The following is a 17,554-nucleotide window of genomic DNA, read 5'->3' on the forward strand; positions in this document are numbered from 1 at the left end:
TCTACCAACTGGGAACCAAATGTTGAAATATGGGAGCCTACGGGGATCATTCTCAATAATTATCATGGAAAGTGCAGCCCTTTAACTAGGGTTTATTGAACAAATGAATAACAAAAATGAAGAATGGAAACCCAGAAGCTGGAGGATAGTTAATTCTTACTCTTGAACAGAGCTGATAGTTTTTGGGCTGAGGACATTAGTCTCATTTGCAGAGTTAGAGAAAGGTGAGCCCCATAGTGTGCTGCATATAATGGGACACAGGTACTCATCACAAGATTCCAAGGCTCCATTCATACAGACAACAGTTGGGATGCAGCTCCAAAACCATGGGGTGCCCCCTGCCTAACTGTACACAGAACATCTCTGAAGTATCAAGGAGCAAGAAGTTAGAGGGAGACCCTGGAAGGGGCCTTCACCTTCACCAGACCACCTGCCCATGTATTTGTCTGCAGGCCTATGTACCTACATCTGTGTTGCCTGTTTGCTTGTGCAATACTGTGTGCAGCATGTTCCTGGGTGCCTGCCCACAGCTGCCTACCCAGCAGTCTTTGAACAAAGTAAATGAAGCATGTCTTATCTGCCTGAAGCGCCTTAAAATCCCTTCAACCTCCTGACTTTCCACAAGCTTTCTCTTCTCCTGACACTGGAGCTTGGGCCTCACACTTTCTCAACCAGTTTGACCTCTCTGTAACCTTGACTTACTTCTGATTGCAGTAACCCTGAGACTGATGATTCCAGTTTATTATTTGTGTTCCTGGAATTAACCCTTACACAACTGACCCAGTCTCTCTCAGATACTTTCTTGCTGTGACGTAGTTGATGGTTTAGGCTTTTTGTATCACAAAGAAACATATAAGGACATATTCTGCAAGTAAATATCTAACAGCCATCTTTCTGAAAGAAAAAAAAAAAAAGCAGCACTGACCTGTAGTGCTTGCCAATTTCTGTGGTGTAAATACTCCCACCAGGCCAGTTTCAAACTACTGTCATGAAATCCCTGAGCAGAGCAGCAAAGAGTTCAGGGATCAGCTTTGACAAGTCTGTTGACCCAGCAATTAATAAAGCACCTCAAGGGGATGGGGGACGCTCACCTCTCCCAGCTCCAGTCTACCTCTCTCTTATCTTCTGTCTTTCCTTCCTTTTTCTGGCAACATCTCATAACTCCTTTCTCCCTTTCTTTTTATTGGTTAATTCTTGACAATAATCAATATCATTCAAAAATTCTACCAACTTTGCCTAGCCCTGACATATTCCCCAAATTCTAAAATTCTGTTCTCCGCTCAAAAAAACAAAGACAATCAAGAGAATACACAATTATTGTCACTGAATAAGTGTTGAAAGTTAATTGAGGCAAGAATAACTGTTAAAAGCTAATTGAGGCCTCTGGAGAAATTTGCTAGAAACTAAAACATATCAAGGCAAAACATTAGATTTGTCCTTAGGATGAGCCAATAGTTGTCATTTCCTTGTCTTCTGCTTCTGTAAGACATCACAAAGTTTTCAGGAAGTCACTAAAACATGAGGAAATAGACATAAGACACCAGTGCAGATTTAGATCTGCAAACCCAAGGCTGCCATGGAATTTTCCTTGTCAAGTTTATGTGGACATTTATTCTCTTTCATTGCCAGATGAGGTTCAAATGCTCCTGTGGACAGGATTATTTCCAGAACAAATGTGAGGCAACACTATATCTGTGGTAGCTTGAATAGGTTATGGGCTCTATAGACTCATGTGTTTGAATGCTCGGCCCATAGGAATGGCACTATTAGGAAAGGTCTTGTTGGAGGAAGTGTGTCATTGTGCAGGTGTGCTCCAAGGTCTCATATATGCTCAAGCCAGGCCCAGTGTGATGTTGCTTCTGCTGCCTGTGGATCGAGATGTAGAACTCTCAGCTCCTTCTCCAGCACAATGACTGCTTGCATGCCACCATGCTTCCTGCCATGATGATAATGGAATAAACCTCTAAACTGTAAGCCAGGCCCAATTAAACAATTTCCTTTATAAGAGTTGCCATGCTTTTGGGAATTCGGTGCCTGTGGTGTGGCACCTTGCGCAGCCTTGGTACAGTGGGAAGGGGTTTGGACCTGCCTAGGCTCTGCTGACTCCCCATGGGAGACCTTGATTTGGGGGATGTGGGGTGGCTTGGGAGGGAGGGATGGAAGATGGGAGGAGAGAGGAGGTGGGATCTATGGGTGATATGTAGAGTGTGTAGAAAATTTCTTAATAAAGAAAAATGAAAAAAAAGAGTTGTCATGGCCATAGTATCTCTTCACAGCAATAAAACCCTAACTAAGACAACATATTGCAAGATTTTCCCTCCTAACCTGTTCTAGCTCCCCTCAGCATTCTTTCCAATGCCTTTGTAATTGAGTCTGTAACCCTGGATCTCATCATCTGCACATCATCCTCAGCCCAAGGCTGTAGCTAAAGTTTTCCTGTGCCCCACTGGGTCCTGAAGTCACTCAGACCCAAGTAAACACACAGAGGCTTATATTAATTATAACTGCTCGGCCATTAGCTCAGGCATATTACTGACTAGCTCTTACACTTAAATTAACCCATAATTCTTATCTATATTTAGCCACATGGCTTGGCACCTTTTCTCAGTTCTGCCTTGTCATCTTGCTTCCTCTGTGTCTAGCTGACAGCTATTGACTCTGCTCTTCCTCTTCCCCACATTCCTTTAGTCTGCTCACTCCACTTATACTTCCTGCCTGGCTACTCGCCAATGAGTGTTTTATTAAACCAGTATACAAGAGTGTTATCCCACAGCATGAGAGCATGAGGCTCTCCTGTTAAGAAGAACACAACACATAAGCATCTCAGGCTAAGTGAGTTTCTACCACAGAGTAGGCAGGACCCATGGAGCTACACCACATAGAACATATTGTGGGCTGAGTTCCAAATCAAGGCCTCCTTTCAACTGCTTAAGAATTAATAGTCAGGTATATCCTGGAGAGAACAGAGTGCTCAGATCTGCAGACCAGTAAGAACACTCTTTCAGGAAGGTGCATTTATAAGTTTTCTGCCTAGTTTCAGAGACAGAGAATCATGCTTATTATGGAACTCATCTTATTCTTAGGCATGAATTGTATAATTCAACTCTCAGGAATCCACAGCAGAACAATTGCTTCATATTAGTGCAGCTTCATTTTATGCTCTGTTCTTTAAATGTTCACCTTTCTGTTTGGGTGCTCTCAACTCCTAATAAGAACACTTTGAAAAGAAGGTAGCATTGTGAAACAACCTTGGATTTAAACTTCTGGGTGGATAGTAAATGAAGGAGTAGTGCCATCTCTTCAAAAAGCCGCTGAACTCTAAGGGAGGCCACATAAAATGCTCTGTTTCCAAACAATTTTGCTTGGAGTGATATATATGCCCCACTTTCTTTACCTGGCTTCTGCTATTGAATTTTTGTTCATTTATTTCATTCAAATCAGCCTATATACATGCTGCCCTAGTTTGGAAATAGTTAAAAGATGATCTCTTTGCAGGTGCTGCATGCATTGAAAATGTATGCAACAAAATACAATGACAATTAAAAACTAATTGTTTGCCTAGAATGGACTAATCCTATTATAAAGGGCTTTGTGCATTTAGAAAAGTACTTCATTTTGAAAGTACAGTTCACATGTTATTTATTTATTACAATTCAAGACAAGACAAGAAAATAACCAAGAGAAGAAAGAAAATTGAAAACATATGAAAGCTAAAAGGAAGTGCTTTTTACTGAAGATAATAAATGCAACCGTTGAACCAACTACTAATAACAACATCACTGATAAAAATCTCTAATGGCACAAATACTGTGGACTCCTCTTTCGAGTACTTTAGCCCATACCGAAAATATAGCCAAACTTCTCTCAATGGTCCTATAAAGGTAACCCAGCTAATTCAACTGCATCTTAGTTGTAGAGAACACCAGATAGAAATAAAAGGGCAAATTCTGTGTCCCTGGCTGGCATGTCAAAATCACATCCTACTAATATGAAAATCCATTCATCTTTGAGCTGGGAGCTGGGAGCTGGGAGGGGTAGGAGATTAATGTGCGAGAAGGGCAGATGGCCAGACTTGAAGGTGATATGCAGGATACTTAAAGTATAGCCTCTGCCTTCCATCTATCTGGTTTTAAATTTAATCTCCACCCTTCAATGTCTGTGGACTTGTGGGAATTGTTTAACTTATCCAAGCCTGTTTCATTCTCTGTGGGGTGAGCATTTGTTACTTACCTGTACAGCATTTCATATTAAGCCAATGTAATGTGCTAACAAAATGTCTATACAAAATGAACTCTGAGATATTAATTATTGTTAAGACTGACCTATGGGCTTGAGGTACAGTAGTGATACATGAAACTGACTCCCAGACAGGACTCATTCACTATGGCTCAATATCTTCTGTAAGCACAAACAAAAACAAGAGCTGTTCCCCTCAGGGAAGCACAGGTCTGGGTGATTGGCTACAAAATTACCTGTGACTGCTGGGCCACTATCAGCTATAGCCTGGGTGATCAGAAACTCTTGGGATCCCTTCATAAAATATTATGAGGTGTCTCAATGGGTTAATAAAATGGGGTTGCTAAGATGAACATAACTTAGAACCATGTCTCCGCTGTCTCTAAAAAGTTGCAGTAGTTACTTCAAATGAATAGGTACCCCAAAGAGTACTGATTTCTTCCTCATGCTGGATCCAGCCTCATATTCTGCCAGAGCATTGAGGATATGGCCAAGTTCATAACTGTTCTCTAATATGCAAAAGCATAGACTACAATGTGATGGCTTAAATTTAGACAGTATTGTGGAACATAAATATATGTATGTATATGCATAAACATACATATTCCTTATATATTCTACATATATATGTTGAAGCCTTAACTCCCAGAATGGCTATATTTGAAGTAGGGAGTTGAGGCTTTACAAAATTATGGTGAAGCTTTGACTGGGCCCAGGCTGAGATTTTTATATTCTCTCCAGATTCAAGTTTATAAACTCTAAATACTGACCATAATCCAACTTTGAAATATCCCTAGTTGGACCCAACTGTGTCTTATCCAGTTTCCTGGCTTCTGGACCTCTATTCCCATGTCCCATCTGGCACAGTGGACTTTTTCAAGAATGAGAGAAGAAAGTGGAAGCACAGGTAACCTTGGTGCTACTCCCACAAGTGGGTATCTACCCCAACACATGAGTGCCCATACTGCCTTGTGCACACTACTTGGCATTTCCACAGGTTCTAGAAAACAACCCATCAGAACTTCTCATGAGCCAGTTTATGGCTTTCATCAGACCATTTAGAAATGCATGAAGTTCACACCCAAATAGGTAGTAGGTGATGGCCATTGAGGACAAAGTGCAGCCCATCAGGACACATAATACCAAAATTAGAACATTAACTATAAAAATCGCTAGTAAGCCATGAGAAATATGTCTCTGTTTCTGGGAGTCAAAGAGTAGTGGATACCTAAATTCGTAAAATAAACAAGAACTCTCTTTAGAGAAAATAAAGGTCTAATGACAGACTGAAGATTTTGGAGGCTTAATTTCAGCATTCTTTCAGTACAAACTGCCTCTTGGATTTTGCCCTAGTTCTTATATAAGCCATGCTGCCCTAGCAAGCCCAGGCTAATAATCAATTACTCATGCTAATTCTGAGAAAGGAAATGGTGTATACAAGAAAAATACACATACTGAAAAAGATCGGTTCCTTGATATATAGAGAAGCATTGGATATAATGAAAGGACAGGGCTCTACAGAGCACAGAATTATAGGCAGTGTTTCTGCATTAAGCAGATAGTTCTCTGAAGACTAAATAAGAAAAACAGTAGGGTTTCCCTGATATGAGGACAAAGTGGGACAGGTATCATGGCATAAGCCCTGCTTAATCCCATCCTTTATAACGTATCATGTGCCCCAACTAGAAGCTTTCTTTTTCAGTTAACTTTGTTATTTGGTTCTACCACATTAAGCCTCCTGCAAAGGTTGTCCAAAATATGAGGAGAAATACCAGACCTATCAGCAAAGCCGTAATGTCTCCAAGGAAATGATGACATGTTGAGCATGAGGTAAGGCTAACACCATCCTAAAAATGGATCAAAGATGAGATAATAAATGCAGAGGAGCTCTGGAAGAATAAAGCAGCATGCTTCTATGTGTTGCTACTATTAATGAGGAGGGTTGGGTTCAGACCACAGCATCTCCTGGCTGGACCCAAGGTCACACAATCAGACCTCAGACACAGAATAGACAGTTCCTGTCCTGACTGAGGAGCCAAAACCTTCGTCATCCTTTCTCTGTGTAGACCCTGAATCCTGAATGTCACTCAGAAAGCTGTGTCATTCTCCAAAGTTTCTGCTAGTTTATGAATGAGCTTTAGGTGATGTCTTAGTTAGGGTTTCTATTGCTGTGAAGATACACTGTGACCAAGGAAACTTTTATAAAGGAAAAACATGTGATTGGGGTGGCTTACATTTTCAGAGGTTCAGTCCATTTTCACCACGGTGGGACATGGCTGCGTGCAAGCAGACATGGTGCTGGAGCATGGGCTGAGAATCATGCATCTTGCACACGTAACAGTTAGTCAACTGAGACATTGGGAGATATCCTGAGCATAGGAAACCTCAAAGCCCACCCCCACAGTGACACACTTCCTCTAAGAAGACCATACCCACTCTAACAAAACCACACCTCCTAATAATGCCACTCCCTATGAGCTTATGGAGGCCAATTACATTCAAACTACTACAGGTAAGACCTTTCATTCACATCTATTTAAGACATCTCCCTGGGGGTGCTGGCGGGGGATGCATCTCTAATATCCTTGACCTTAATTACTGTTTTCTATTATGTCTTTAAACTATTTAAGTTCATTGGACTAAACATAAGGACTCCCTTTTAAATTAGGAATCAACTCAAGACACCAACCAAGTGGGAGCTTGATGAATCTTCTGGACTTTAGTGAGATGTTTTTAAAATAAACCACGGCAATGCCCCTAGACACAAAAGGCTTTGCCTAACTTCATCTTTTTACTAAAAATCTTATCCTAGAAATACTAGAACTTTGAAAGTTATTCTCTAATCTACCATTCCTTTACCCTGCTACCTGCCAAGCAAACATTCTTCAACCACAGTGTTTAACCATGAATACTATACTAAAGACAAAACTGCAAAATCAAAACAAAGTGTTTTAGGTAAATGAAGCACCCAAAATAATCTTATTTATTCATCCCTATTTTTGTCTTCATTTATACTGAAAGCACAGTGGCTAGACAATAGAAACTACAGCCACAGGTTCTCATGGATCTCTAATAAGTATATTGATTAGCATTGACTACCAGAGCTTAATCATAAAATTCTGTCTTAAAAGAAGCATGGAACCTACAGGGTCTTTAAAGGCCACATTGTTCAACATCCACATCACAGGCGAAGTATGAGAGATGCAGAAGAAAGAATCTTTTACCTTTGGCCACACAATTGCTCTATAACCTGACCTTTCTGATGTGCTGTTCATTAAACCAAGAGGAAAGTTTGCCTGTCCATCTCCCCAACCCCCCAGAAAGTAAGCATTGCCCCTGATTCTGAGACATGATATCTTTGCTTTTCAGATACTCTAACAACTAGAAAACTAGTGAACATCATCAGTATAATTTTTAAAATTAGATGTCACAAGAATTTTAAGGTTTCTTTTTAAGAGGAAGATAACAGAAGGTCACATGAATTAAAATATGTATTTAATTATGAAAATTATTCATAATTAATATTAGATCACAGAATGCAGTGAAGTAGCAAGGATTTGTAGAAAGGCTTATTACCACCACCCTCTTCCACCTCCCACCCCACCCCCCCACTGCTCAGTCACAGCATGGCAAATAGCTATTCGGAAACGAAAACTCTCATAAATATATATATGCCATCCTGAGTACCCCTCCATTTCAATAACACTAATTGCCCTTTTTTCCTTGCTGCTCCTAGCCATATTTCTTGGAAAACAACAGCTGTGTTTATTCAAATAGCAGCATACTGATGACTTGATGATAGGGTAATCTGCTGGAATTCCAAGTGTGACGGTCCCAGAGACAACTTCTCAGCACACCAGAAAAGTATCCTTTGCACAGTACAAAGCTTTGGAAAGGAATCCCCACTTTGTTAGCGCGCCGGACAGGGTGTTCCTTATTTCAATTTCTTCCAGTGAGTATCATATTTTCTTGTTCTTGCAAAATTATCTTCCCATGCACCATTGTCAAAAAAGTAAATCTGCAACATGAACATTTTCACTCCAATAGCTTCTAAGCAAAGGATTAAGCAGTGCCTTGAATTACAATGAAAACAGGCCCAAGATTTAGTTCAAAATCAAAACAGTAAATTCCACTTGTTATTTTCTCTGAATCAATGGGCACTGGAGGGGATAATAATAGAGTCAGAAGTCATTTACTGGAAAAACAAAATGAAACAAAACAAATGAACAAACAAAAACCTAAATACCCATGGGAGTGTAATTCATTAGCAAAGATTAAGCTCCCACTGCAGCAAGGGTGAAATTCTCACATGACCTTAGTCATCTTCCCTGATGACTAGCAACATGTTGCCACCCAGTGTAACACCTATAAAAGCATTCTTAGAAATAAACTAAGTTCCAAAATCCTGGTCAACATTTAAAAATAATGAAGTAGCTGTCTTCTTTCAATGAAGAAAGAACGTATAATTTGGGAAGTTCTCAAATTTTTTCCTCAGATGGTATTTATCAAGAACTGAATTCTTTGCTGCAGGTGGAATGACATCAGTTTAAAGGACAGACTTCATATACTGATGATTATATTTAAAATGGTAATAGCAAATGTGCATAAAGCACAAAATATTTTAGGTGTCCTCTTATGTACTTTAATGAACATTAGCTCTTTCAGTGAAGGGATTTTTCATTTTCTTTCAGATAGGAAATTTGAAGCACACATATGTTACCTTTTTGCCAAGGCCACCCAGAAAACGTGGGAAGGAGTGAGGCTTTGACTAGGCCTCTGACTCTGTGGCCCATATTCTTCATCAGGATACTACACCACTCCTAAACAAATAATATGCAGGGGAACAATGCCCATCAAGTCCTGAACACAAAAGCCATTACAGGTAATGATAACCACTTATGTGTAAAAAGGATTTACCTAAGAACTGTATATGAGAAGGGCCATACTAATGGAGAGTGGATTTGAGGGGTCTATGTGCAAACATTTTGATGTACAGATATATCTGATGCATGAGAGATTCAGAATTAACCAAGGAAGCTGATCTCCAGCAAGGAGCTTGGAACTTTTTCAAGAACACTATTCTCTGTGTTTCCTGGAGAGAAAAACAGGAAATGGGCTTCTAAAAAAGTCTGTTCAGGTTGAGTTGGACTCTCAAAAGACTTCCTTGCCAAAGGAGTTACTAAAAGGATTTATGGAAATTGTTCTTTTAGATACATTTGCATGTTGTTTGGTTTGGTTTGGTTTTTTTAATACAGTAAAATGCTACCAGACTGTACTGGTTTAGTGAATTCCAGAAAGAGACCAAACTCAGCCCCATGAGGGCATTTTGGTCTTTGGAACAAAGTGAGATGAGCATTCAATTCAGCCGACAATGAAGTCACACTCTGTTTCTTCTCTTACTCTAGAATATTCTAAATATCACTAAACAGATTCCAAAACTCTTCTGCATAGGTTTTATCTGCTGCAGGTTTAAAGCAGAAACATCTGTAAGAAGAATGGTAGCTGCCATACATGAGAGACTGTCTCCCAAATTTTTATGGAAATTCCTAAGAAGTTAGTAAAACAATATTGTCTTCTTCTCTTTTCTCACACTTGTGTGTATACATAGGTATACACACAAGCTACAGAAACTACTCTGCACGTATATGTGTGTTTATACCTAAATGTGTACTCATTACATATTCATATGTATCTATAAATACATACCCATGAGTACTATTGTTTTCTCTTTGTGTGTGTATGTGTGTTATTCAGCTTTCCATAACTACAAAAAATAACTTTGATAAATTACTTTGTAAAGAAAACAGGTTTATTGTGGCTCACAGTTTTGGGAGTTTGCATCTATTATGAACTGGTGCCATTGCTTCTGGAAACAGTACATCTCAGTTGGAACACCTGGAAGATGAAGTCTCTTTACCTTATGGTGAACAAGAAGTGAAAAGAATAAATGACAAATGTCCCACAAACCCCAGCAAGAGAACACCTCTGTTTTAGGATTTGTATTGCTGTGAAGAGAGACCATGACAATTATTTGGGGGTAGCTTAAAGTTTCAGAGGTTAGTCCATTATCTTCATGGAGGTGTGCAAGCAGTTATGGTTCTGGAGAAGGAGCTGAGAGTTTTACATCTTGATCTGCAGACAGCAAAAAAGAGTCTGTGTCCAAAATAGGCATAACTTGAGCATAGGAGACCTCAAAGCCCACCCCACAGTGACATACTTCCTCCAACAAGGCCACACCTCCTAATAGTGCCACTCTCTGTGAGTTTTTAGGGGCAATTACATTCAAACTACTACAACCTCCAATTACCTAAACCTTTCTAGTGGGCCATACTTCTTAGAAGTTTCTGACCAAGTCTTTAACAGGTGGGCCTCTAGGACCTAGTCCAGAGCAATGTGCGTAAAATGATAATGATGGTAGGTATAAAAATCAAAAAGCAGCCAGGCATGATGGCACAGTTTTTAATGCCAACACTACTTGGGAGGCAGGGGTAGGCAGATCGCTATGAGTTCAAGGCCACCTTAGTCTATAAAGTGAGTTCTAGCACAACCAGGGCTGTTACACAGAGATACCCCGTCTTAAAAAACACAAACAAAGAATCTAAAAATACAAGTTGGTCACAGAATTGTATCAATTCCCAAAGGAACTGAAGTAGTAAGTAAAGGTAGAAGTAAAGAAAATGTTCCAAATTTGGGGGAAAAAAGTCATAAATCCATATATTTCTTAAATACTTCACTATGTCCCAGGAAATTTTAAACAAAAATATCAATCTAGAGAAATGCTTGAGAAATAATTTTTAACACCAAAAAAATCTTATAAGTACTTAGAAGCATCTATGTGTATTATATGTAAACATGATACTCAAAAGAGCAAAAGAAAATTTACTTTCAAACTTCTGCTTTGTATCCTAGAGAGTGCAATGGACAAGAATATTCCTCTTTGATTCCTTCTTTATCAGTTTTCAACAGGATTTTGAGAACCATTTGACAACTACAAGAACAGATGAAGATTGGCTCAGCCAATATAGTACTGGAGTGTGTGTGGGGGGGGGGGGGGAGGCGGTGCTTTTCTGTCTGGGTCCTTAAATTGGTTCATTTTGTGCAATGATTTGGAAACCTGCAATCTCACTTCATCTTCTCTTGATCTATAAGATTCTCATGGTATGATGACGACCCTTACTGTTCTTCCCACCTGATATGACCTTTCGTTTTTCCTCCTTGCTAATTTTAAATTTTTCAGAACCCCAATTGAAATAGCTGTTATTTTAAGGCCTTTGTGTTTTAAGAAATAAATCCTTTTTGGCTTATTTATTTATTTATTTATTTATTTATTTATTTATTTATTTTTAACAGACAGGTAATTTCTTTTTTCTTAAAGTTGAGGTCTCATTATGTAGCCCTGGGCTAGCATGGAACTTTCCACATAAACTAGACAGCCCTTAAACTTGACTCTAAAGATTCACCTGCCCCTCTCTCCTAAGTGCTGGTATTAAAGGTATCCACTACCACACAGTCTAAAAAACAGTGGTTAGCTATCACAAAGTAGATCATACTACCTTAACCATATGCATCCCATTAGACCCAAGGGCCCTTCCATCCTCCTCTATGGGAATATGAGCCTTCTCTCTATTCAAACAATACATCAAAAATCAGCTAGCTAATTTCATTAGAAAATTATTTCAACACATTATGGAACAGGTAATTCTGTATGCTATAGATAACTAAGAGATATAGTAAGAATATATAGCTTTAGGGAAGACAAAGTAGAAAGTTCCCTATTTCCCTCATTAATAACTTCTAATAACACTGGAAATTATATATCAAACATGAGAAAACTCCACAAGTAAGAGAGCAGAAGATAGACTGAACCATGCTTAATATAACAGTGAGTTCCCTGTGCTTTATCCTTCCTACATCTCAGAGTTATACCTAAAGCAACTGACAAGTGCAGAGAAATAATATGGAAAATGTTCCTAAAGTTTGCAACAGACAGAAGCCTACGGATCTAAGAATCCAGCAAAGCCCAAACTGGATAACCAGCAAGAAATTATAAGACCCATTATAGTCAAACTTATAAAATCAAAGACAAAGGAAAAAAAACCTAGTGAAATAGATACAACAGCTTCCTGGGAAGGAAAATCTGTTTGAATGACAATGAATTCCTTATCAAAACCCTTGGGCCAAAAGAAAGTGTCACATTTTTCAAACTGTGAAAATAAAAAAGTAGAACTGCCAACTAAGAATGTTCTACCCGGAGAACATATCCTTCAGAAATAAAGAAGAGCACAAGGCATTCTCAAACATAGAACAGTCAAGAGAATTGTCCAGCGACCTCTTCTGAAGTCATTAATTAGGAAATTCTCTAAACAGAAAGAAAACAAGCTCTTTGAAACAAAATAAAGAACATAGTATGCAAAAATAAGGGTGCGTGTCAGATAGCTTCTTCCTTCTGGGAGTTTTCTAAATAGTGCTTGATGGTTTAGAGAAACAAAATACTGTCTGACAGGAGTATAAACATGTGCAAGGAAACATTTTAATCGAGTATTATATAAAGTATAGAGAGTAAAATGATGTAGAGGTAAGATTTCTGTATTTAACTTAATAAAAAAATGACACCAATTAACAGTTATATAATATACTAAGATACTGTAGCAACTACTAAAATATATTCTATATTGTTCTATGGGATACAGCTCAGTAGCAAAGTGGCTGCTTGCCTAGCATTCAATAAGCCAAGGAACCCCAAGTTTAATCCCTAGTACACACACACACAAAGAATACAAGTAATTTTAAATGAATTTTTAAAATATGTTGATATAATCCACAGGCAGACAGGGAAAAGAAAGCAGAGAAAGGAAAGCAAATTACAAAGGATCAATGAAGCCACCCCACAGCAATAAGTACACTAAATATGTAAACAAAACGGCCATTACTAGAAAATTTTAAATAAACAAACAAAAAAAGAAAACTGTTGGCAGTGGCTTAAATGTATAATACAACTACATCCATATATGTATATATTCAATGAGATACTTCAAATATAAAATATATAGACACAATTGAAAATAAAAGGATAGAAAAGATGAACCACTCAATGCTAATCAACAAGAAAGAGGAGGGGTTGTATTGGTATCATCTGAAAGAGGTCATAGAACACAGAAAATCACCAGACCAGTGAAGGGCATTATAGATTGTATGATAAGAGTCTTGGCCCTGATGATACAGCAGTACTGTATCACATTAATTATAAGACATCCCTTTTTATATAACTTTTTTTTATTAAAAATAGGTTTGTTTTTTTTCACACAATACATTCTGATCATGGTTTGTCCTACTCCAACTCCTCCCAGATCCTACGCACCCACCCAAATCCACATCCTTATCTCTTTAGAAGTAAAACAGGTAAGATATTCTTGAAATGAAAAAGTTATGGAAACATAGAACAGATGCCTTTGGCAAGAATTAAGGGGGTAGAGGAGGGGAGAATACAGTGGCTGTGGTTGTAAAAGTTATTGGTAGTGACAGAAATGATAGAGCACACCAGTTGGTTATCCAGTCCCAAATGGTCAGCCTGTAACATTATACAGACTGAGCAGTTTGCATTTAGGAATATAAATGTGTGTGTGTGTGTGTGTGTGTGTGTGTGTGTGTGTGTGTGTGTGTGTGTGTGTATGCATGAAACGGTGATAATCGGCGCTGGTGGCAGCGCTGGTTGCAATGTGGAAAGGTCACTCTCACAACAGAACCCACTATCAGTATTCAGAGCTTTATTGGGAGAAAAAGGGAGAAAAGAGGGGACCAGGCCTGGTGAGAGAGACAGATGATGGAGTGGGGTTTGGGAGCAGAGCAGAGCTGGGAGCAGAGAGTGTGTGGTCTGCAGCCGGCACTTTAAGGCACCTATGTAGTCACCAGCATCCCCTGATGATGTAAGATGCAAGACACCGAGCTGCGCACGTACAGGAGTGAGGGCAGGATCCTAACAATGCAACGTGAAAAGAGGCCATGAATTGAAAAAGAGAAAGAAAGCAAATATGGGAGGGTTTGGAAAAAGGAACGAGAAAGTAGAAATGATGTAAGTATATTATAATCTCAAAAAATAAAAGAAGCAACTTTTAAAAAAATCAAAAAACAGGTAATGTGTGCCTAGGATCCAGTATGTACATATCTGTACTTGACTCAACACAAAATATTTCATTTAAAAATTTTATAAAACTTTCCATAACAAAACCGTAATAGTAACAACTAACAAAGGCCATTGAATAGGAAAATTCATATCAGTCTCATTCACTAATACAAATATAGAAACCCTAGGTTAAAATACTGACAAATCTAGTCAGAGAAACTTGGAGGTAGCTAGTTTTCATCTCAGCAGAGGATATTTGCTAACTAAAGAGTTTTGTTTTGGGATATTTATTAAGTAAGATCATTCCATTAAAATAATACATTTTTACTATTGCAATAACTTTCTAAATAGATGTGCAATAAAATTGAAAATCCATTTTAAAAAAATACAGAGTAAATCCTGTTATTAATCATCCACTATATAGTTTTTTTCAATATTCTCAGTCTTAAGAGTTTAAGTAGCCTTCACCAACTGAACATGGAAACAAATATTAAGGGTCATTAAGTAATCGTCACATTCAACCTCATTCAGGCGACTGCATTTCTTTAAGAAAGAAAGAGGGAAGGGGAAAGAGAGGGGAGAAGGAGGACAATCTCTGTTCTCAGTATAGTTTGGCAAAGAACCACTTACACTTACTGCAATATGAGCAAAGGATAGAGACTTCCAGATGTGCTTGTTGTCATAACAGATCTTTGTGTTAGCCTTAGTAACAATCCTGAAGTGCCACTGATAAAGAATGTCCATTCTGAATCAGAAAGTAGAATCACATTTATGCTTTCCAAACTGAAGTTACACAAAATGATAGCTCTATGACCCCTGTATACAGAGTAACCGATTTCATTGTTGGTAGCTCACAGCACACATTCAGATAGAAAAGCCTTTGAGAAGTTCATTGAAAGAGAAGTCTCTATACCTTTGTTTCCCCCTGTTTTTAACAAACTTATTTCACAGCAGCCAGTTCCTTAGTTAGCAGAACATCCATTCACTCATGTGTACATTCTATGAAAAACTGGAAGAACAAGGCATGAGATGCATTCCATAGGATCGGAATATAGAACAGCTATGCCAGTTTTGCTGTGTTCAGACTAAATTCTCTAGGCTTGCAAGGAACATTAGAATCTACATTTTAAAAAGCAACATCATTTGCAACAGCACCGAAAATGAGATTTAGTCATAAATTTGCTTATATGGTCTAAGTATATGCAAGAGTTGTATGTTTGACACAGCAAAATACTGATAAAAGAAATCAACACTTAGTTAGATAAATAAATAAGCAGGTAACATGGAGCTGGCATAATGGCTCAGCCAGTGATGGAAGGTGCTCATCTGGCAAGCCTGGCAACCTGAGTTACATCCCCCAAAGCCACGTGAAGGTAGAAGGAGAGAACTGACTACTCAGAATAGTCTTCTTACCTCCACACATGCCCACACACACATCATGCCCACACACATCATGCCCACACACATCATGCCCACACACATCATGCCCACACACATCATGCCCACACACATCATGCCCACACACACCATGCCCACACACACCATGCCCACACACACCATGCCCACACACACCATATCCACACACACCATGCCCACACACACCATGCCCACACACATCATGCCCACACACCATGTCCACACACACCATGCCCACACATATCATGCCCACACACATCATGCCCACACACACCATGTCCACACACACCATGCCCACACACACCATGCCCACACACACCATGCCCACACATGCCATGCCCACACACACCATGCCCACACACATCATGCCCACACACACCATGCCCACACATACAAATGCATATTGATTGACTTTTTAAAAACTTTTAAAAGAACTAAACACAGATATTTCATCATAACTTTATTTACTATATAAAGCAAACAATAGATGAGAATACACATGTGGGTAGAGAAGCATTTGATTGATAACTTTATATGCAATAAATGGGAGAGTTAATATTTTCACATCGCACTGAATACTTGGAAACCTCATACTTTGCTAGATAAAGTGAGTATGTGTATATATATATATATATATATATATATATATATATATATATATATATAAAACATGGACCCAGTTATTATATACACACACAAAAAGCACAACAAAATATTAATGGCAGTTACTTCTAGAAGCTAGATCAGACAATTTTTCACTTTATTTTTCATACATTTCAACATTTTAATCAAAATAATTAACATTATTTTCAAAAGACACATGAAACAGAACAATTTCTTCCTTCTAAGAATTCTACTCTGTCCTTCAGGTATCACATCATTATTAATAATAATGCTTATTGAGCAGGAATAATCTCTTTTCAGCATGAAACATTTTGTATTCATGTAAAAATAATCGTAATACCTATTATTCTTAATAAGGAAATGTGCTCAGGTTGGATCATTTTTTACAAAATACCTAATGCTAGTATGTAAAAGAGAGTCTGACTTTGAAGGAAAAAAACTGTGATAGGCACCAAAACGTTAAAATTATTAATTAGCTAGGGAGAGGAGGAGGGAAGCTGGAGGCTGGAAGTAAGGAGATTGGCCCAAAGATTCACAGTCCATCTAATTAAGACAGCCAAGAAATAATCCAGAGATCCTACCATCGCCAACACACTGACACTTACACACACAGTTAGACCACACCATCCAACTGTCTTCCAAGACCTTTTCTGCTTTTTATCCCATGAATCCCTTAAGCCCTGCAGTTGCCCTGTTTTTCCTCACATGATCTTCTGTTCCAAAAATGTCTCTCCACTAAAGCACATGTCTAAGGGACATTTCACTACATTATTTTCAAGACAAATGAGTGACAGACCATAGCTTTGCTGGGAGTTAACTATTTCATCGACTTTGTTAGAGATAACTTTATGGCATACATCAGTGCTGAAAGTCACTTTTATGGAGAGATGGTTTCTCTTTAAGCCTCCAGTTTATTGATTTTTCTTCCTCTTTTGTTTTCTTCAATTGTATTTTTCCATTTGAACTTCACAACTCTAATGTGTGACATCATAAATTGCTTTGGGATATATATTATCTCGGAGACTCTGAACAATACACTTGTATCCCTTCCCAGAACTTGACAGCTCAACAGGATGGACCTGGGGCATTCCATTGTCTGCTGTTCCTTTCACATAGATTCAAGTTTCAAATAATTGTAAAACGGCCTTTTTTTGATGT

At 38.5% G+C, this 17,554-nt stretch overlaps 1 non-coding gene across 1 annotated transcript; it reads right to left on the reverse strand.

The window, feature by feature from the left end:
* Positions 1-11,749: 11,749 nt before the first annotated feature.
* LOC121829248 (U6atac minor spliceosomal RNA) lies at positions 11,750-11,874 on the reverse strand. The gene has a single exon (XR_006072030.1). It is a non-coding gene; the product is annotated as a U6atac minor spliceosomal RNA (small nuclear RNA).
* Between the last annotated feature and the right edge of the window lie 5,680 nt (positions 11,875-17,554).

This window comes from Peromyscus maniculatus, chromosome 4 (genome assembly GCF_049852395.1).
Source record: "Peromyscus maniculatus bairdii isolate BWxNUB_F1_BW_parent chromosome 4, HU_Pman_BW_mat_3.1, whole genome shotgun sequence".
Taxonomy (NCBI): Eukaryota; Metazoa; Chordata; class Mammalia; order Rodentia; family Cricetidae; genus Peromyscus; species Peromyscus maniculatus.